The 18787-nt window shown below is 42.0% G+C and overlaps 1 long non-coding RNA gene across 1 annotated transcript in view; it reads right to left on the bottom strand.

Moving 5' to 3' along the window:
• Window positions 1-3549: 3549 nt before the first annotated feature.
• Window positions 3550-18787, bottom strand: part of LOC122677873 — a 274066-nt gene continuing 258828 nt past the window's right edge. The window contains exons 10-11 of the long non-coding RNA XR_006335944.1: window positions 6052-6172; window positions 3550-3604 (exon numbers count right to left, since the gene is read on the bottom strand). This is a non-coding gene — a long non-coding RNA (uncharacterized LOC122677873). The remainder of the gene's footprint in view (window positions 3605-6051; window positions 6173-18787) is intronic.

Raw genomic sequence — 18787 nt, 5'->3', positions numbered from 1 at the left:
ACTCTTGAGAGTCCCTTGGACTTCAAGGAGATCAAACCAGTCAGTCCTAAGGGAAATCGATCCTAAATATTCATTGGAAGAACTGATGCTGAAGCTGAAGCTGCAATCCTTTGGCCACCTGATGTGAAGAGCCAACTCATTGGAAAAGACCCTGATGCTGGGAAAGATGGAAGGCAAAAGGAGAAGGGGGAAGTAGAGGATGAGATGGTTAGATAGCATCACAGACTCAATGGACATGAATTTGAGCAAACTCTGGAAGATAGTGGAGGACAGAGGAGCCTGATGTGCTGCAGTCCACGGGCCTGCAAAGAGTGGGATACAACTTAGCAAACAAACAATAACAGCAGCAATCTGGAACTGAAGGTCAGCAATTTTAAAAATTACTCTTAATACCTCCATTCAGATATAACCACTATTAACATACTGGTGTAGGTCTTTCCAGTCTTTCATGTCTCTCTCATCCATGTGTCTGTCCATCTAGCTATATACCTACTTTCCTCCATATCTATCTATAATCCTTCTATTTATTTGTCCATCAATCCATCTAGATGTCACTAAAAATATGCTTATCTGGCACATTACATGTTGTAACCTAATTTTTTAACCAATTAATTATAAGAATTCAGTTATGCCTATCTATTTTTAACTCAGATTCTAGTAGCTGCCTAATATTCCTGTGAACGTACCAGAATTGGTATTATGATTCCCTACTCTTTTTTTTTTGCCATTATCAAAGATACTTCGGTGAACATGGGTATTCTTTTTTTGGTCCAAAGTTACAGCAGGGAGGCTTTCTCTACAGCTAATGAGGTTCTGGGGGTTCTGGGTTGATTGAGCACATCTTGAACTTGATATGGGATCAGGTTTAATCCTCTGACATAAATCATCTGCCTCCTGGAGTGACTCCCCTTCATCTCCCCTGGCTCCTATCTGCAGCAGCCAGGCAGGGGGGAGGGGCCTCTATATAGAACAGGTACATCAGCGGAGCCACTGGCGACTGCAGGGCCTCTGCCCCTGATATGCTTTGACAGCACCAGCAGTTCTGGCATCTTCACAGTGCTGATGATTCAGAGCTGTCAACTAACACAGCTGCGAGAAAATGTCAATGATGGGTTTATGGTGTGTGGCAGTGGCTTCATGACCCATGGATGGAAAAGCAGATGCCTTTGAAATAAGATTAGTCACTGTAGCAAGAAGGGGAGAGAGGGACCTACCTTATATAGTAAAAACACAACCCATTCTAATACTTCCTTGAAGTTCAAGAATTCAGTCACTCCCTAAAACTTCCAGGAAAAATATCAAACATTTTCTTTTATTATGGGAGTATGGTTGCTTTGGCTCTGATGGTAAAGAATCCACCTGCAATGTGGGAGACCAGTTCGATTTCTGGGTTGGGAAGATCCCCTGGAGGAGGGCACAGCAACCCACTCCAGTATTCTTGCCTGGAGAATACCACGGACAGAGGAGCCTGGCAGGCTGCAGTCCAAGGGGTCACAAAGAGTCAGATGGCTGAGTGAAACACACACACACACACACTCACACACACTCACACTCATACACACACTCACACACACACATACTCACACACACTCACACACACACATACTCTCACACACACTCACACACACACACTCACACTCTCACACACACACTCACACACACACACTCTCACACACTCTCACATACACTCACACACTCACACACACACAGTTGCTTTACAATATTGTATTGTTTCTGCTGTGCAGGAAAGTGCATTAGCTCTCCGTATACATGTCTCTCCACTTTTTTAGATTTCCTTCCCAATGAGGTCACCACAGAGCACTGTGTAGAATTCCTTATGGTATACAGTAGGGTCTCATTAGTTATCTATTTTATACATAGTAGTGTATATATGTCAATCCCAATCTCCCAATTCTTCCCACTCCTTCTTCCCTGCTTGGTGTTCATACTTTAGTTCTTTACATCTGTGTCTCTGTTTCTGCTTTGCAAATAGGTTCATCCATACCATTTTTCTAAATTTCACATATATGTGTTAATATAAACATTTTCTTTTTTCTTTCTGAATTTCTTCACTCTGCATGACAGTCTGCAGGTCTACACATATATCTGCAAATGACACAATTTCATTTCTTTTATGCTGAGCAATATTCCATTGTACATATGTACCACATCTTCTTTATCCATTCCTCCACTGATGGATAGTTAAGTTGCTTCCATGTCCTGGATATTGTAAATAGTGCTTCAATGAAAACTGGGGTGAATGTATCCCTTGAAATTATGGTTTTCTCCATATATATGCCCAGGAGTGGGATTGCTGGGTCATACAGTGGTTCTATTTTTTTTTCATTAAAATTTTTTATTTTTAGTTTTTTAAAGGAACCTCCATACTGTTCTCCAGTGTATCAGTTTACATTCCCTTCAACAGTGTAGGAGGGATCCATTTTCTCCACACCCTCACCAGCATTTATTGTTTGTGGATTTTTTGATGATGATCTTTTTGACTGGTGTGAGGTGATACCTCATTGTAGTTTTGATTTGCATTTCTCTAATAATTAGTGATGTTGAGCATCCTTTCCTTCAGTTCAGTTCAGTTGCTCAGTCGTGTCTGACTCTTTGAGACCCCATGGACTGCAGCACACCAGGTCTCCCTGTCCATCACCAAGTCCCAGAGTTTACTCAAACTCATGTCCATTGAGTCAGTGATGCCTTCCAACCATCTCATCCTCTGTTGTCCCCTTCTCTTCCAACCTTCGATCTTTCCCAGCATCAGGGTCTTTTCAAATGAGTCAGTTCTTCACATCAGGTGGCCAAACTTATATTCAGGACTGATTTCCTTTAGGTTGGGTCGCCTTGCAGTCCAAGGGACTCTTGAGAGTCTTCTCCAACACCATAGTTCAAAAGCATCAATTCTTCAGTGCTCAGCTTTCTTTATAGTCCAACTCTCACAGCCATACATGACCACTGGAAAAACCATAGCCTTGACTAGATGGACCTTTGTTGGCAAAGTAATGTCTCTGCTTTTTAATAAGCTGTCTAGGCTGGTCATAACTTTCCTTCCAAGGAGCAAGTGTCGTTTAATTTCATGGCTACAGTCACCATTTCCAATGATTTTGGAGCCCCCGAAAATAAAAGTCTGTCACTGTTTCCACTGTTTCCCCATCTGTTTGCCATAAAGTGATGGGACCAGATGCCATGATCTTAGTTTTCTGAATGTTGGGTTTTAAGCCAACTTATTCACTCTCTTCTTTCACTTTCATCAAGAGGGTTTTTAGTTCTTCTTCGCTTTCTGCCATAAGGGTGGTGTCATCTGCATATTTGAGGTTATTGATATTTCTCCTGGCAATCTTGATTCCAGCTTGTGCTTTATCCAGCCCAGCATTTCTCATGATGTACTCTGCATATAAGTTAAATAAGCAGGGTGACAACATACAGCCTCGACACACTCCTTTCCCGATTTGGAACCAGTCTGTTGTTCCATGTCCAGTTCTAACTGTTGCTTCTTGACCTGCATACAGATTTCTCAGGAGGCAGGTGAGGTGGTCTGGTATTCCCATCTCTTTCAGAATTTTCCAGTTTTTTGCGATCCACAGTCAAAGCCTTCATGCTCAACATCAAAAAAAAAAAAAAAATAGCACAATTAAAAAATGGGCAGAAGATCTAAATAGGCATTTTTCCAAACAAGACATAGAGATGACCAAAAATACCAAACTTTTTAGTCAAGCAAAAAGGTAAGCAATATGGTGGAAAGAGGATGGGCTTAAAAGCCAGAAGCCATAGATTCTAGTTCAGTTCTGCTCCTCACTGGCTATGTGACTTGGGCAACTGGCACTCTTCTTGGATTTATCTTTCTCCATCTCTGAAATGGTCATACATAGAAGATGTATACGTGTTTGAGTAATGAGTCAGTAAAAAGTCATGTATCATCTGAAAATCATTTACTGGGAATCTGATGTGCTAGGGGACACAGTTGACTAGATAAACCAGCCCCCTAATTTTGAAACTTGTGCTCTAGGGGAGTGGGAATGAGGAAGTCAGAACATAAAATAATGAAATAGACTGTTAAATAGTGATTCAGTGGTCAGTTGAAGACAGAGCAGTGGGATGGTCAAGACAAACTGGGTTGGGTAGTCAGGAGATGGTAACCTGGTAGCTAAAGCTGGAATGAGAAGATAGAAAAAAGCCACAGCTAGAGCTGGGGAGAAACAATCCAGCCTGAGGGAACCACTATACAAGACCTCCAGGTGAGCTTGGTGTTCCGTTAACTGAACACATCTTTGCTCTGTGTTCCTCCACTCTACCATAGGGACATGAGGATGCACAGGAAACCTACAGGCTCCACCATCACTGGACTTGGAGTGAGGTGGAAGAAAAGACACTTATTTATTAAACAGGTGATTGTCACACATACTGATGGATGAGTACTGGGATGATGAGCAGAAACTTGGGGTACTCCTGGAAAATATGACAGAAGCCTCTAACCTAGCCTGGGAAAGCTGGAAAGCCTTCCCTGAGGAGCTACCATTGAAGCCAAGATCAGATCAAGCAACATCAAAACAAAACAAGCCAGAATGGGATTTGAATTTGAACCAACCATTGGTCTACCTGTCCATGCCCACTCTTTAACTGGCTACACTGGGATTCTGCTGGACTCAAAGTGATGCGGCAGAAAGTGTTTATTCATTTGAAGAAAGCCCGGGACATTGCAGGAAAAGTACATGAGATACACTAAAGCAGCCAGTAAAACATTCACATCATCGCATTATCACCTATGGCAGGGGTTCTCAAACTTGGGCTCACATCAGAAGCCCCTAGTGGGTTTGGTGAAATACAGAGCACTGGCCCTGTGCTACCCTCTGGTTTCTGACTCGGGATGTTTGTGTGGGGCCTGATAATTTGCATTTCTAACCAGTTCCCAGGTGATGAAGCTGCTGCCAGTCTGAGAACCATACTTCCAGAGAACTGACTTAGAGGGGGTGCTTGAGTCTGTAGGTAGGACTTTTAGGGCTAAAGGAGTGTTTTCTAAAGAAACAACAGAGCTGGGGACAGGAGTTCCCAGGCCAGGGCATCTGGGACCCTTCCAGAAGGATCCTTTCCAGCCAGGTCTCCCCTTCACACTTCTCGTGGCCAATGGACCCAAAGAACAACACCTACTGTGGTTTTGGCATTTGTGTGCTAACAGGTCAATGCACTTAGATATTCACTTCTTTTCTGAGAGAGACAGAGCTGGGCTTTGCCAAGCCAAATACACAGACACCAAACGCACATTTCAGCTTGTCCTCTTGGGTAGTCTACCCTCAGTTCTTTTTTTCTCAGTCGTGTGGCTCCCAAGTGAATTGAAAGTGAAAGCATTAGTCACTCTTAGTCATGTCTGACTCTTTCGCAACCCCATGGACTGTAGTCTGCCAGGTTCCTATGTCCATGGAATTCTCCAGGCAAGAATACTGGAGTAGCCAGTGTCTTCTCCAAGGGATCTTCTAGATGCAGGGATCAAACCTGAATCTCCCACATTGCAGGCCAGTTCTTTACCATCTGAGCCAACAGGGAAGCCAACCTAAGTCCGTTTTAATTCTCTGCTGGGTCGGCTCCCAAAGATGCTGCTTTCATAGCTTCTGGGCTCCAACAGTGTCCAGACAAACCTACCAGGCAGCATGTGAGCATGTGAGTAAAGCAAGTCCTGGCTTTATTCCTGACCAATCACTTAGCAAGGACCCTTCATGGGAGACACTTCATCTCTCTGAGCCTTCATGGGATGGTGAGAGAGGGGCAGTAGCTCACAGCATTGTTGGGATCTTGGCAAGAGGTGATGGATGTTAAGCCTCTATGACATAGGAGGAACCCAGCAGGTTAGGACTGTCACAGCATTCTGTCTTGTAAAGTGGTGCTTGGCATAGAATAGCTGACTCATCTCCTACACTTCCCCAAGCCTCCAAAATACCCACGAGTGGCTGGAGGGGCCATCACTCAATGCCTATTGTATCCTCCTCTGTGGCATATTTCCAGGCCCTTGACATCTTTTGCCTGGATTATTACAATGGCCTCCAAAGGACTTACTTGCCTCCAGAGGGCCCCTAAAAGCCCTCATCCACATTTGTAAAGCAGAGGCCTGATTATGCCTGCCAAAAATTCTTCAGAGATTCTCCAGCATCCAGAGCAGGGATCATGTCCTCAGAGCCTACAGAAGGTAGAAGGAAATAGACATGAGTGCCAGGACCATGGAAAGGCAACGGGGAGCAGTAGGGATTATGGCATACCGAGACATCACAGTCTAAAGGCATTCAGACTCAGAATTCTGTAAAATCCTCTGTGGTCCAAGGAAAGCTTGCCTTGGCACTGAGTGTAGTCTTGGATTACCAGAGGAAGAGAGTTCCCCTGGTGTGTGAAATCCAAGCTCCTCAGCCTGGCTTACAAGGATCAGCCTCCTCCGCTTGCTCTGCCCTGCTGACTTGAAATTCACACAGCTGGCCAGCTGCTCTCAGTCCCTCCATACGTGCCATGCTGGTCCTCAGCTCTGTACAGAGTCTCCTACACGTGAACCTTCAAGCTTTGAACGCTCATAAATGTGAATGTACATTCCATCAACATCAGGCATGAATGAAACTGCAGGTTGCCACCCCCACTCTGTCTCCTATTGTTGATGATCCTTCAGCTCTATCATTTCCTACCTCCTCTCCCTCCTCCAGGCAGTAACTCTTCTTGCCTGTTCACTGAATCCCAGCCCCTGTATATCAGCTGTTGTACTGTACTACTGTACTTTCCAAGGTACTGTACTGTAAGATTGAAAATGTTTTCTTAGTTTTTGTGTTTGTCTATTGTTTACATGTTATTTATGTGGAAAGTATTACAAACCTATTACAGTTCAGTACTATATAACTGATTGTGTTAGTTGGGTACCTAGGCTAACTTTGTTGGACTTATATAAACAAATTCAACTTAAAAATGAGTTCTCAGAATAGAACGCATTCATATGCAGGGGACTTACTGTACCTTGCCCCTGGAGGAGGGCATGGCAACCCACTGCAGTATTTTTGCCTGGAGAATCCCTTGTATAGAGGAGCCTGGCAGGCTATATGGGCCATAGGGTTGCAAAGAGTAGGACACAACTGAAGTGACTTAGCATGCATGCATGTACTGTACCTTGATCAGGTCTAGAATGCTTTATTCTTACTCTTCACATGGCAAAATCCTGCCCATTGCTGAGAACTCGGTGCAGGCAACACCTCCTTAGGGAAGTCTTCTTTGTACTTACTCCTAGTTCTACTAGAAGGGTTATGAACCTTTTCCTGGTGCCCCAACAATATGTTGCTTTTCTCCTTTGTTAATATTCATCAAATGGTACTATTATTATCTCTTTTGTATCTGTCTCTCTGCTAAGGTGGAAGCACTTATGCTTAATTGCCAAATGTTAATAACCTCTGTACCCAACAATCACTATTTGTTAAATGGATGATTGGGAGGCAGGTATTCCCCACAGCAGTGCAGAGTCTGAACAGTGGCACAAGAGGTATACCCTTTAGCGACAGGAAGAAATTGGGAGAGGCATAGGACTGGTCTTTCTGCTCTCCCTTCCCATCACAAGAATGGATAGAGAACAATGAAAGTAACAGAACTGAGGAGCAAGAATGCCCTTGACTTTCTCTCTCAACCACTAAAGACTGTCTCCTCTTATTGCTGATTCAACGTCCCAAGAGAGAATCTGATTGTTAAATCACTTTAGGCCCATGGGACAACTGCCCACACTAGACTACCTTAAGATGCTCGCCAGACTGTATTGGCCGCCTATGGTCAGGGGTCCTTCTTTAGTCTAACTGGGATAGAATCATCTGCAAGAAAGCATGGTAACTTCCATGATTAGAAGCTCTTTGGAGGGACTTTGAGTGTGGCAGGTGAGTTCTGTAGCTTAGGTGGTACAGGGTTCAGGATTGAGGCAAATGAAAATTTCAGGAGGAATCCCTCACAGTCGTGCAGGGGCCTCTCTTGCTTTGCCCCCATCCTAGTCCTCATGGGTTTGCTTTTCTGCATGACTTCAAGGAAGTCCCTGTCTCTCTGCCCTTCAGTTTCCTCATCTGTAAAATCAAGGGGTCAAACTGTTGGGCCTGTTAGATTCTTTTTGGTTTTGAGACTCCTGTATATTCCCCCAGCTTCTAGAACAGTCCACCTTCCTACATCTTATCCTCTGGACTTTCCCCCTTTGTCTGAGGGACCTGATCATCTCTTCATTAACAGCCCTGGTCAAGCCTGGTTTGACTTCCAAGGGCCCAGCTCACAAACCAGTTAGCAAAGCCAGTCATAAAAAGAAAACATAACATCTGTTCTGGGCTTTCACAGAGGGCATGCTTCACATTCCTCCCCTCAAAGCAAACAGGATCAAACCTTGACCTGGGGCCAACCAAGGAGAAGTAACCTTCAGTGGGTAGGGTGCCATTTGATGCCCAGATGAGGTCACTTAACACACATTCATTGGTAGCCCTGAGGAATGAAAAGTATTTGCCTTCCCTATTAATCACTCAAAAAAAGTTATGAACATCTTGGATCAAACTGAAAGTATAAATCTTGCAGACAAAGGGGCCCCTTTGACTTTGAAAGTTTGAGTCTTACAGACAAAGGGCCCCCTTTGACTCCCACTTAGTAATGAGTTGGCCAAAAAGTTCATTTTGAATGAACTTTTAGACCAACACAATTAAAGTCCAGATAGGTTTGTTCCTCTGAGGTTAAGTGAGAGGACCACAGAGATAGGAAGAGGAGATAATGAGAAGAAGGGAGGAGGAGGCCAGAAGGTGTTATTCATCTAGTCCAATGTCAGATCCAATGCTTGAATCCAAGCTAAAAAGGTTGGTTCCTTCAGTCATCCTCCTCCAAAGGCAGCTCATTTTACAGTTGGATGGTAATGTTATTAGAAATACCTTTTATGACAATGAACCAAAATATATCTCTTTGATCCATCCCTATATTAGTCAATATGAAATTGGAATAAATCAATTTCTCTCCCAAATAGTTGCCCTTAAAGCGTTTGAAGACACATCCTACTTGAATCTCCTATCCCCCATGAAAAAAAAAAAAAAACGAAAAAACAAAAACAAAAAAAACCCACTATCTCTTTCAGTTCATCCTTATACATCATTTTCCAGCCACACATCCCCTCTGTTTCATCCTGACACACTCTTCTGGAATCATAGTGTATTTGTGACCTTCTCACAGTGTGGGGCCAGAACGACACATGATTGTGCAAGTGTGCAGATCAGATCAATCATCTCAACACACAGATACCACTAGGTGATGATAGAGTCAGGAAGGAGCCCAGTTCTGTTGATTCTCAGGTACCTGGGGCAGATGGAGAAATACCAATAAACCAGTAAGAGAGGGGACGAGCCTTTGCAATACACAAATGGTTGCATGGAATTTATCACGTGTCCCTGGTGGCTCCCGTGGACCACAGATCTGTGCAAAGCCAGCATGCCCATAGATGCAGAATCCAGATCTGAGCAACCACAGGTGCTATCAGCCAATCAAACCGATAATAATTCCATGGCTATTGTTAAAAAACTGATAATATAGTGTAGGGGGAAGGCCTGGATGAAGACTCAAGCCTCTTTGATTTACAGGCATGTTGCCTAAACTGTCTTCCCTACCTTGATTACTAACAACCATGGAGATGCTCGGTTCCCTTTAAGGTATATTTCCAAGAAACTATACCAATATGTCAGCTCATTTTTCCTGGCTTCTCTTAGCCCAATATTCCAGAAAAAAATTATTCCCTCATTTCATATGATACCATATTTTTCATTCTGCTTCTAACAATGCTGTGATTTCCTCTTTAAAGTATATATTAGTCCCATGAATATTGCACAGTATTACTATGGTAATGGAAAGCACTCTATTCTTAACTTACCCCTGTGGTTTCAGGGCTACATACTCAAAGACATCTCCCAAACTTTCACCCTGAACTATATTCTAAATCATGCACTATGTGTTTCCCATGGTACCTCTCCCTTTTAGGGTCCCACAGGTGGCTTCCCTTATAGCTCAGTTGGTAAAAAATTGGCCTGCAATGCAGGAAACCCTGGTTTGATTCCTGGGTCGGGAAGATCCACAGGAGAAGGGATAGGCTACCCACTCCAGTATTCTTGGGCTTCCCTTGTGGCTCAGCTGGTAAAGAATCCGCCTGCAATTAGGGAGACTTGGGTTCAATTCCTGGGTTGGGAAGATCCCCTGGAGAAGGGAAAGGCTACCCACTCCAGTATTCTGGCCTGGAGAACTCCATGGACTGTATAGTCCATGGGGTCACAAAGGGTCGGACACGACTGAGCGCCTTTCACTTTCACTTTCTCTCAGGTACTTGAAATTCCTCATCTCTCCTCTCTACCCAGACTTTAAATAATCTACCATAATTAATGGTCCAACTGAGTTGCTGAGAGAGAAAATTCACATTTCTTGAGCATCTACTGTGAAGCTTAACAACTGCATAGTACAAATATTATCCCTATTTTATAAAGAGGGAGACTGAGGTATACTGTCTCCTGCCCCACGTTTGATCCTTTAACAAATGCAGTGGGCTCTGCTTTCAAAGTACATCCAGAGTTCGAGTGCATTTGCAGTTTCCAGTCACCATCATCTCCTGCTGTGGTTACTACAATAACCCCTGACTAGGTCTCTCTGTTTCTATGCTTGCGCCCCTAAAACTCAGCTTTGTAAAGTCCTGTTAAATTTCCATCTCACTTAAAACAATGTCCTTCTCATTGTCCTGGAGGACCTACATAATCTGCCCTCGGTTCCTCTTAGAACTCATCTCCAGCTGTGCTTTCCCCCACTCTCTCTGCTCCATCACATGGGCCCCCGGCACTGCCCGTAAACACACAGAGTTGCTCTTGCCTGAGGGCATGGATACTAGCTCTTCTCTCCATCTGGAAGGCACCTCCCCCAGAGAGTCACACGGCTTGCACCCTCATTTCCTTCAGCATCTCGCTTCAGAGGCGCACCCATCCATAATCTTCACACACTCGCTTCTCTCCTCACCTGCTCATTTTCTTTTTCTTTCTGATGCATCTACAGACAATATATAAATTCAATTTTTATTTGTTTGTGGTCCAGCTCCTTAATAGAATATAAGCTTCACAAATTTTTTGTCTTGTGACAAAACCTATTTTGTCTTACATCTAGGAGGTGCTCAAGAAATAGCCAGTGAAAGAACGGTTAAGAAAGTGGAAGTGAATGTGTTAGTTGCTCAGTCGTGTCTGACTCTCGCAACCCAATGGACCATAGCCCGCCAGGCTCTTCTGCCCATTGGATTTTCCAGGCAAGAATACTGAAGTGAGTTGCCATTTCCTTCTCCAGAAGCTCTTCCTGACTCAGGGATTGAACCCGGGTCTCCCTCATTGCAGACAGACTCTTTACTGCCTGAGCCATCAGGGAAGCCCAAGACAATGACTAAGAGGCAACTGGCTAAGTGGGGAGGACCGAAGATACCATGGAATGCAGACCATCACCTACAAGAATTATTGGGAACAGGAAGAAAATATGACCTGGAAGGATAGGATAAGGAAGGGAGTCATGGAGAATGATTTCAATTATTTGAAAAGCTGGCATGCAGAGAAGAAGCAGATTTATTCTGAATTTTCCATTAGGTTAAACTAAGATACTGAGTAACTTGCCAGGTGGACAAAAAGGGTGTGGCAGGCATTCAAGCCTGAGAATTATTTGAGAACTGGGTTGATGCTGAGACATGGAAAGACATGGTTTGCTCGCCGAATACCAGTTACACCCCTACCCTCCAGCTGCCAATCATGTGTAGCTGGAGGGCGCATGGGGCCACAAAGATAAACCAGGTGGGCTGTATATGTCATGTCACGGAGTTCTGACTTACATTTTATTTATTTGTTAATTTATGTAAACATTGTATGCTTGCCATTTAATAAGAACATGTCCTATCCTAGGCTGTCTCCTGGGTCATGGGGATGAAGAGCGTGGAATATATAATCCCTGTCCTGAAAGGATAGTAATGGGCACTGAGCAAGTTCCTAATGGCCTCTGCACATAATAAATGCTCAAAAAATACTAGATGCCTGAATGCAGGCCAAATTTTTCTAGTTAACACGTATCACAATCCTGTGAAACAAATGAAATTTTACCCATTTTATACATGAGGAAACTAAAATTTGGAGTTTTCTGTCCCATCTTCATAGAATTGGTTAAATTTTGAGCCATCATTTAAATCCAGCTCTGTCTGGCATCAAAATATTTTCCTTTTCGGCATCATGTCCTCTCATTACCTCAAAGGAGCTCAAACTCTTATAAATGCCTTCATAGGCCAAGGAGGTACAAAGAGGAGGGCTGGGTCTGCTATCTACATCCAGGAGAATTTTGAGGCAGGCCATGAAAAATGAATGAGTCTCTTTAATCTCCTTGGCTAAATACCATACCAGGTACCTATGTTCCCAGAACTGCCTTGCCACCAATCTCTGGGAAGTAAGGGTTGTTGAGACTGAATGTTCCAGCCTTAGGTTGTACAGTCTGGGGTTAGAACACCAGCTTTCACTTTGATTAGCTATGTGACCCTGGGCATATCAAGTAATCTTCTTAGCTCTCATTCCTTATCCACAAAATAGGAATTAAAATTTGTACCTCCTGATACAATCACTACAGATCCTATGGCTATCACAGGGAAATAAAGGAATACTATAAACAACTCTATACCTACAAATTCGATAATTTAGGTAAAATTAACCAATTCCATGAAGGACATAATTTGCTAAAACTTGCATGAGAAGAAATAGATAATCTGAACAGGCCTGTGTCTATTAAAGAAATTATTAATCCTAATAGATCAGTTAATAACCTTCCAAGACAGAAAGCACCAAGGCCAAATGGGTTCAGTGGTGAATTCTACCAAACATTTTTTAAAAGTTACACCAAATCTCTATAATCTTTTTGAAAGTATAGAAGTCAAAGGTATACTTCCTAACCCATTCTATGAGGTCAGCATTATCCTAATACCAAAAACAGACAAAGACATTGTGAGAAAAGAAATCTACAGGCCAACTATCTCTCATGAACATAGATGCAAAACTCTTCAAAATATTAGCAAATTAAATCCAACAATATTTAAAAAGAATTATATACCACAACCAAGTGGGATTTATCCCAGGTAAGTAAGGCTGGTTGAAAATTAGAAAATCAGTTCAAGTAGTCTATTACATCAACAGGCTAAGGGGGAAAAAAAGTCACTTGATCACATGATCATATCAATAGATGCAGAAAACACATCCAACGACCATTCATAGTAAAAACTCTTAGTGAATTATGAATAAAGAAGAACTTCCTTGACTTGATAAAGAATATCTTCAAAAAACCCACAGCTAACATCACACATGATGAAAAACTCCAAGCTTTCACACTAAGATTGGGTACAAGACAAGGATGCCCCTCACCACTCCTTTCAACATCACACTGGAAGTTCTAGCTAATGCAGTAACATGAAAAAGAAAAATAAAATAACGAGTATGCAGACCTGCGAAAAGAAAAATAAAACTATATTTGTCTAAAGATGATATGGTCATCTAAGAAAATCTGAATTGCTAAAAAACTCCTGAAACTAATAAGTGATTTTTACAAGATCACTTACTGTACAGATCAATATACAAAGGTCAGTTGCTTATACACGTATCAGTGATGAACAAATGGAATTTGAAAGTAAAAATACAATATCATTTACATTAAAGCCCCCAAATGTTAAAAACTTAGGTATAAATCTAACAAAATGTGTACAAGATTCATGTGATTAAGACTAAAAATCTCTGATTAAAAAAATTAAAGAAAAACTAGATATATGCATAGGAAGATCAGTATTATAAAAATGTCTGTTCTTTACAACTTGATCTATGGATTCAATGTAATCCCAACCAAACCCTTAGCAAGTTATTTCACGGATATTGTCAAACTAATTCTAAACTTTATGTGTAGAGACAAAAGCCTCAACTAGCCAACAAAGTTGGGTAAAACAAAATTGGAGGACTAAAACTATCCAACTTCAAGACTCACTATATAAAGCCATAGTAATCAAGATGGTGTGGGGTTGGTGAAAAAACAGACAAATAGCTCAATGGACAGACTGGAGAGCCCAGAGATTGACCCACATAAATGTAGTCAACTGATCGTTGACAAAAGAACAAAGGCAATGCAATGGAGTAAATAGAGTCATTTATAGAAATGGTGCTGGAACAATTGGACATACATAGGCAAAAAAACTCCAGGAGTTGGTGATGGACAGGGAAGCCTGGCATGCCGCGATTCATGGGGTCGCAAAGAGTCGGACACGACTGAGCAACTGAACTGAACTGAACTGAGGCAAAAAAAACACAAAAAACAAAAAACCCACAAATGTAGACAGAGACCTTATACCCTTCACAAAAGTTAACTCAAAATGGATTACAGACGTATATGTAAAACTTTAAAGTATGAGACTCAGAAGATACCATAGGAAAGAATGATGCATAGATGGTGCCTTTTTAGATATAACATGTGATTCATGAAAGAAATAATCATTAAACTGATCTTCACTGAAATTAAAAACTCCTGCTCTGTGAAAGACAACATCAAGAGAAGGAGAAGACAACCCATGAGCAGGAGGAAATATTTGCAGATGACATCTGATAAAGGACTGTTATCCAAAATATATAAAGAACTCTTAAAATTCAGTGACAGGAAATCAAACAACTTGATTAAAAGTTAGCTAAGAGCTTGACAGATATCTCACAAAGAAGATATACAGATGGCAAATAAACATATGAAAATAGCTCTCTGTCATATGTCAACAGGCAATTCAACTTAAAGAAATTGATATACCACTACATACCTATAAGAATGGCCAAAATTCTGAACGCTGACAACAGGAAGTGCTGGCAAGAAAATGGAGCAACTGGAACTCTCATCCACCGCTGGTGAAAATGCAAAATAGTACAGTCACTTTGCAAGAGTTTGGCAATTTCTTACAAAGCTAAATATATTTCACCATTTGATCTGGAGGTAATAATCATTGAAAATTTATGTCTAAAGAAAAACCTACACACAGATGTTTATAGCAGCTTTACTTACAATTGCCAAAACTTGGAAGCAACAAAGATACACTTCAGTAGGTGAATGGATAAATAAACTATAGTACATCTAGACAATGAACTATTATTCAGCCCTAAAAGTGATGAAAAGGAAACTTAAATGCATAATTTCTAAGGGAAAGAAGTCAATCTGAAAAGGCTACATACTTTATGATTCCAACTATAGGACATTCTAGGAAAGGCAAGACTGTGGAGACAGAAATATTAGTGGTTGCCAGAAGTTGGGAAGGGGCAGGGAGGATGAATAGGTAGAGCACAGAGGATTTTTAAGGCAGTGGAAGTACTTATGTACAATGTTATAATGATGGATATATGTCATTATACGTTTGTTCAGATCCAGAGAATGTACAGTACCAAGGGTAAAGTATGGATTTGGGGGTAATTATGATTGCATCTGTCTGCAATGCAGGAGACCTGGGTTTGATTCCTGGGTTGGGAAGATCCCCTGGAGAAGGAAATGGCAGCCCACTCCAGTATTCTTGTTTGGAAAATCCCATGGATGGCAGAGCCTGGTAGGCTACCGTCCATGGGGTCGCAAAGAGTCGGCCACGACTGAGAGACTTCACTTTCACTTTCTTTCACTTTCATGATGTGTGAAGGGGCTTCCAAGGTGTCATTAGCAGTAAAGAATCTGCCTGCCAATGCAAGAAAAATAAGAGACCAAGGTTTGATCTTTGCATGCGGAAGATCCCCTGGAGGAGGGCATAGCAACTCACTCCATTATTCTTGCCTAGATAATCCCATGGACAGAGGTGTTTGGCAGGCTACAGCCCATAGGGTCACACAGAAGTCAGACACCACTGAAGCAACTTAGTACACATGCATGATGTGTTAATGTAGGTTCATCAACTAAAACAAACATACTACTCTGGTGGGCAATGTTTATAACGAGGTAGGCTATGCATATTTGGGACAGGTGGTGCCTAAGACATCTTAGTACTGTCTGTCAATTCTGTCATGAACCTTAAACTGCTCTAAGAAAAAAAAATTAATGAAAACATTATACTTCTCATAGCAGATCATTAGGGAATTCAGTGATATAAATCATGTAGAATAGTTAGCAAAATTCCTGGCTCAAAATAAGTGATCAATGACTCTCAGCCATGGTAATGAAGTTAACGATGATGGGGATATTCTGGCTCCAGCTGACAAAGCCAAGCACATGTCTGATTAACAAGGTCAGCTTAGAGGATTTCAGTATGAAAATATTCAGAGAAAAAAACTGGGACCCCCATCCTTTTCGGCCAAGAAGGGTTTATTTTTGCTCTGTTCTAAATCTTTTTCAATGAATTATTTTAAGGAAATAACTATGACCTCTGTCTGGGGTCTAATCAGAATGCCTTTGTGTGTGTTAGTTGCTCAGTCCTATCCAACTGTTTACGATCCCATAGGCTGTATAGACCCCATAGAGCCCAACAGGATCTTCTGTCCATGGAATACTCCAGGCAAGAATACTGGAGTGGGTAGCCATTTCCTTCTCCAGGGGATCTTCCCCACCCCAGGGATCAAACCTGGGTCTCCTGCACTGCAGGCAGATTATTAATTGTCTGAGCAACCAGGGAAGTCCCATTAGTATGCCTGTAAATGTATATATTCAAGAATATTAATACAAAACACTTTTCAAAATACCTTTTGCTTTTGGGATGCTGGTGTGCATTGTATGTTAAGTCTTGGCTGCGCTCTAGACAGCTGCTCTAATATTTCTGCTGAGGCAGGCAGGGTCCACCACCCAAATGCATTTCATCTAAGTGCGATTTGGTCTGGGACATCTTGGTAATCAGGGGAGACAAAGCAGATTGAAAACATGTGAGCAGCCAGTTTCCCAATGAGATGAGACAGGATCTGTTGATAAAAACCACTCCACACTGGGCATGGGTGGGATGTGGTGAGGGAGAGAGGGAAGCCCAGGGTCAGGTTGTGATGAGGAGGTAGGAGTTTGGTCAAGCCCAGGGTCTGTTTGGGATGCCAGCCATGAGAAAGCAAGCTTCAGCACAGCTGTGTCAGATGTGGACTAACCCCACATATTTATATTTCAAAACCCATTTCCCAGGGCGGATTGGAGGTGGGGCGGATTTTGGGAAATCACAACATGTTGTTAAAGTCAGAAAATCCTTGGGTCTTGGTATTCTCCCCAGAATCCACAACATTCAGTATGAGGAAAACCTGAGAAATGATCCACTCTGACTTGAGAATCTAATATGTGCTTTTCTTACTTTTCCTCTAACTATCCCAGAAGCGATTACTCAGGTTCAGAGAGGAGCAGTAATTAGTATTTGAAGACCTGAATGTCCTAGAAAGGCCCTGGGAATCTACTGGGGAGCAGAGAAGGAGGGAGATCATGGTTTATGTCATCTTACAAATTGTGAGCAGGGCACTGGAAACTCAGCCAGAGATGCGGGCAGCCAGTGAACAAGGCCTGTTCCAGGTCATTCTGGATTTCCCATTTGAGATGAGGGAGGAGCAGTCATTCCTATTCCCTTGAAAATGATTCAGTCAAGGCCATTATGTCAACCTTCTGGACCGGGGAGCAAGACAAAAACAATACCCACTCAGTCTGCTAGAAGGAAGCTATCATGACTTGTCCTTATTTTTGTCATATTGGAAGTAGGTTTGTCATATAGAATACAGGATGCCCAGCTAAATCTGAATTTCAGATAAATAATGAAAAGTTTTTATATAAATATGTCACAAATGTTGCAAGGGATAGACTTTAAAAATTATTTGCTTTTTACCAGAAATTTGAATTTAACCAGGTATCTTATATTTTTATTTGCCTAATTTGGAAATTCCTTCCACAAGTCACTAGATAACATCTTACAAGCATCCCTTTGCAAGGGTGGAGGGTAGTGTGACATAGCACAACTTTCTGTGAAGATGTGAGTGATTATGGGAGTGAGACTCCCATCACTGAGACTTCACTTGGCAGTTCCCACCCCTCACTCTTCAGCTCCTAAGGACCATGGATCCTGAGTCAACTGCTTGGGTTTGAACCCTGGTTCTATGAATAGTTAGCTGTATGACCTTATGTTAAGTAACACAATTCTGTGTTACTAACTTTCTAATTTACAAAATGGAAACAATAATAACAGTAGCCTTCAAAAGTATTTTTTAAAGCATAAAAGTATCTATACTTAGATCAGTGTTTGGCCCATGGAAGAAATAAATGTTAATCTTTATCATTCTTCTTCTTCTTCTTATTCCTTGTAACTGTATATAAAAGGAGTTGGGCTAGTGAGAATCCTGTTGTCACATCAAAGCTGGGGCAGAATATTTTGTAGCTTTCTATTTTATATTGGAATCTAGCCGATTAACAATGTTGTAATTTTTTCCTGTGCATAGCAGAGAGACTAAGCCATACATATACATGCATCCATTCTTCCCCAAACTCCCCTCCCATCCAGGCTGTGGGGCAGAATTTTGGATCACTGAAGCCTTTGTGGAACCACTATAGTCCAGAGAAGATGAAGGCTTTGTGGACATTGAGTGCTATCCTCTTATTTTATAGGTGAAGAGAAAACTTGAGGCAGAGAGGCCAAGTGGCTGGCTCTAAACTTCACAGGTGGTTGATGGTATGGTTTTGGGGTGAAAAGGCAGATATTCCTTTGAATTGAGTTAACTGTAGACAACTTCGGCTAGAATCACAGAATTAGACGATTACAGAGCCATAGGCTACTGCTATGGCA

Source organism: Cervus elaphus, chromosome 20, assembly GCF_910594005.1.
Source record: "Cervus elaphus chromosome 20, mCerEla1.1, whole genome shotgun sequence".
Classification (NCBI taxonomy): domain Eukaryota; kingdom Metazoa; phylum Chordata; class Mammalia; order Artiodactyla; family Cervidae; genus Cervus; species Cervus elaphus.
Note: the sequence above shows the minus strand (reverse complement) of the source record. Positions and strands in the feature narration are given on the sequence as shown.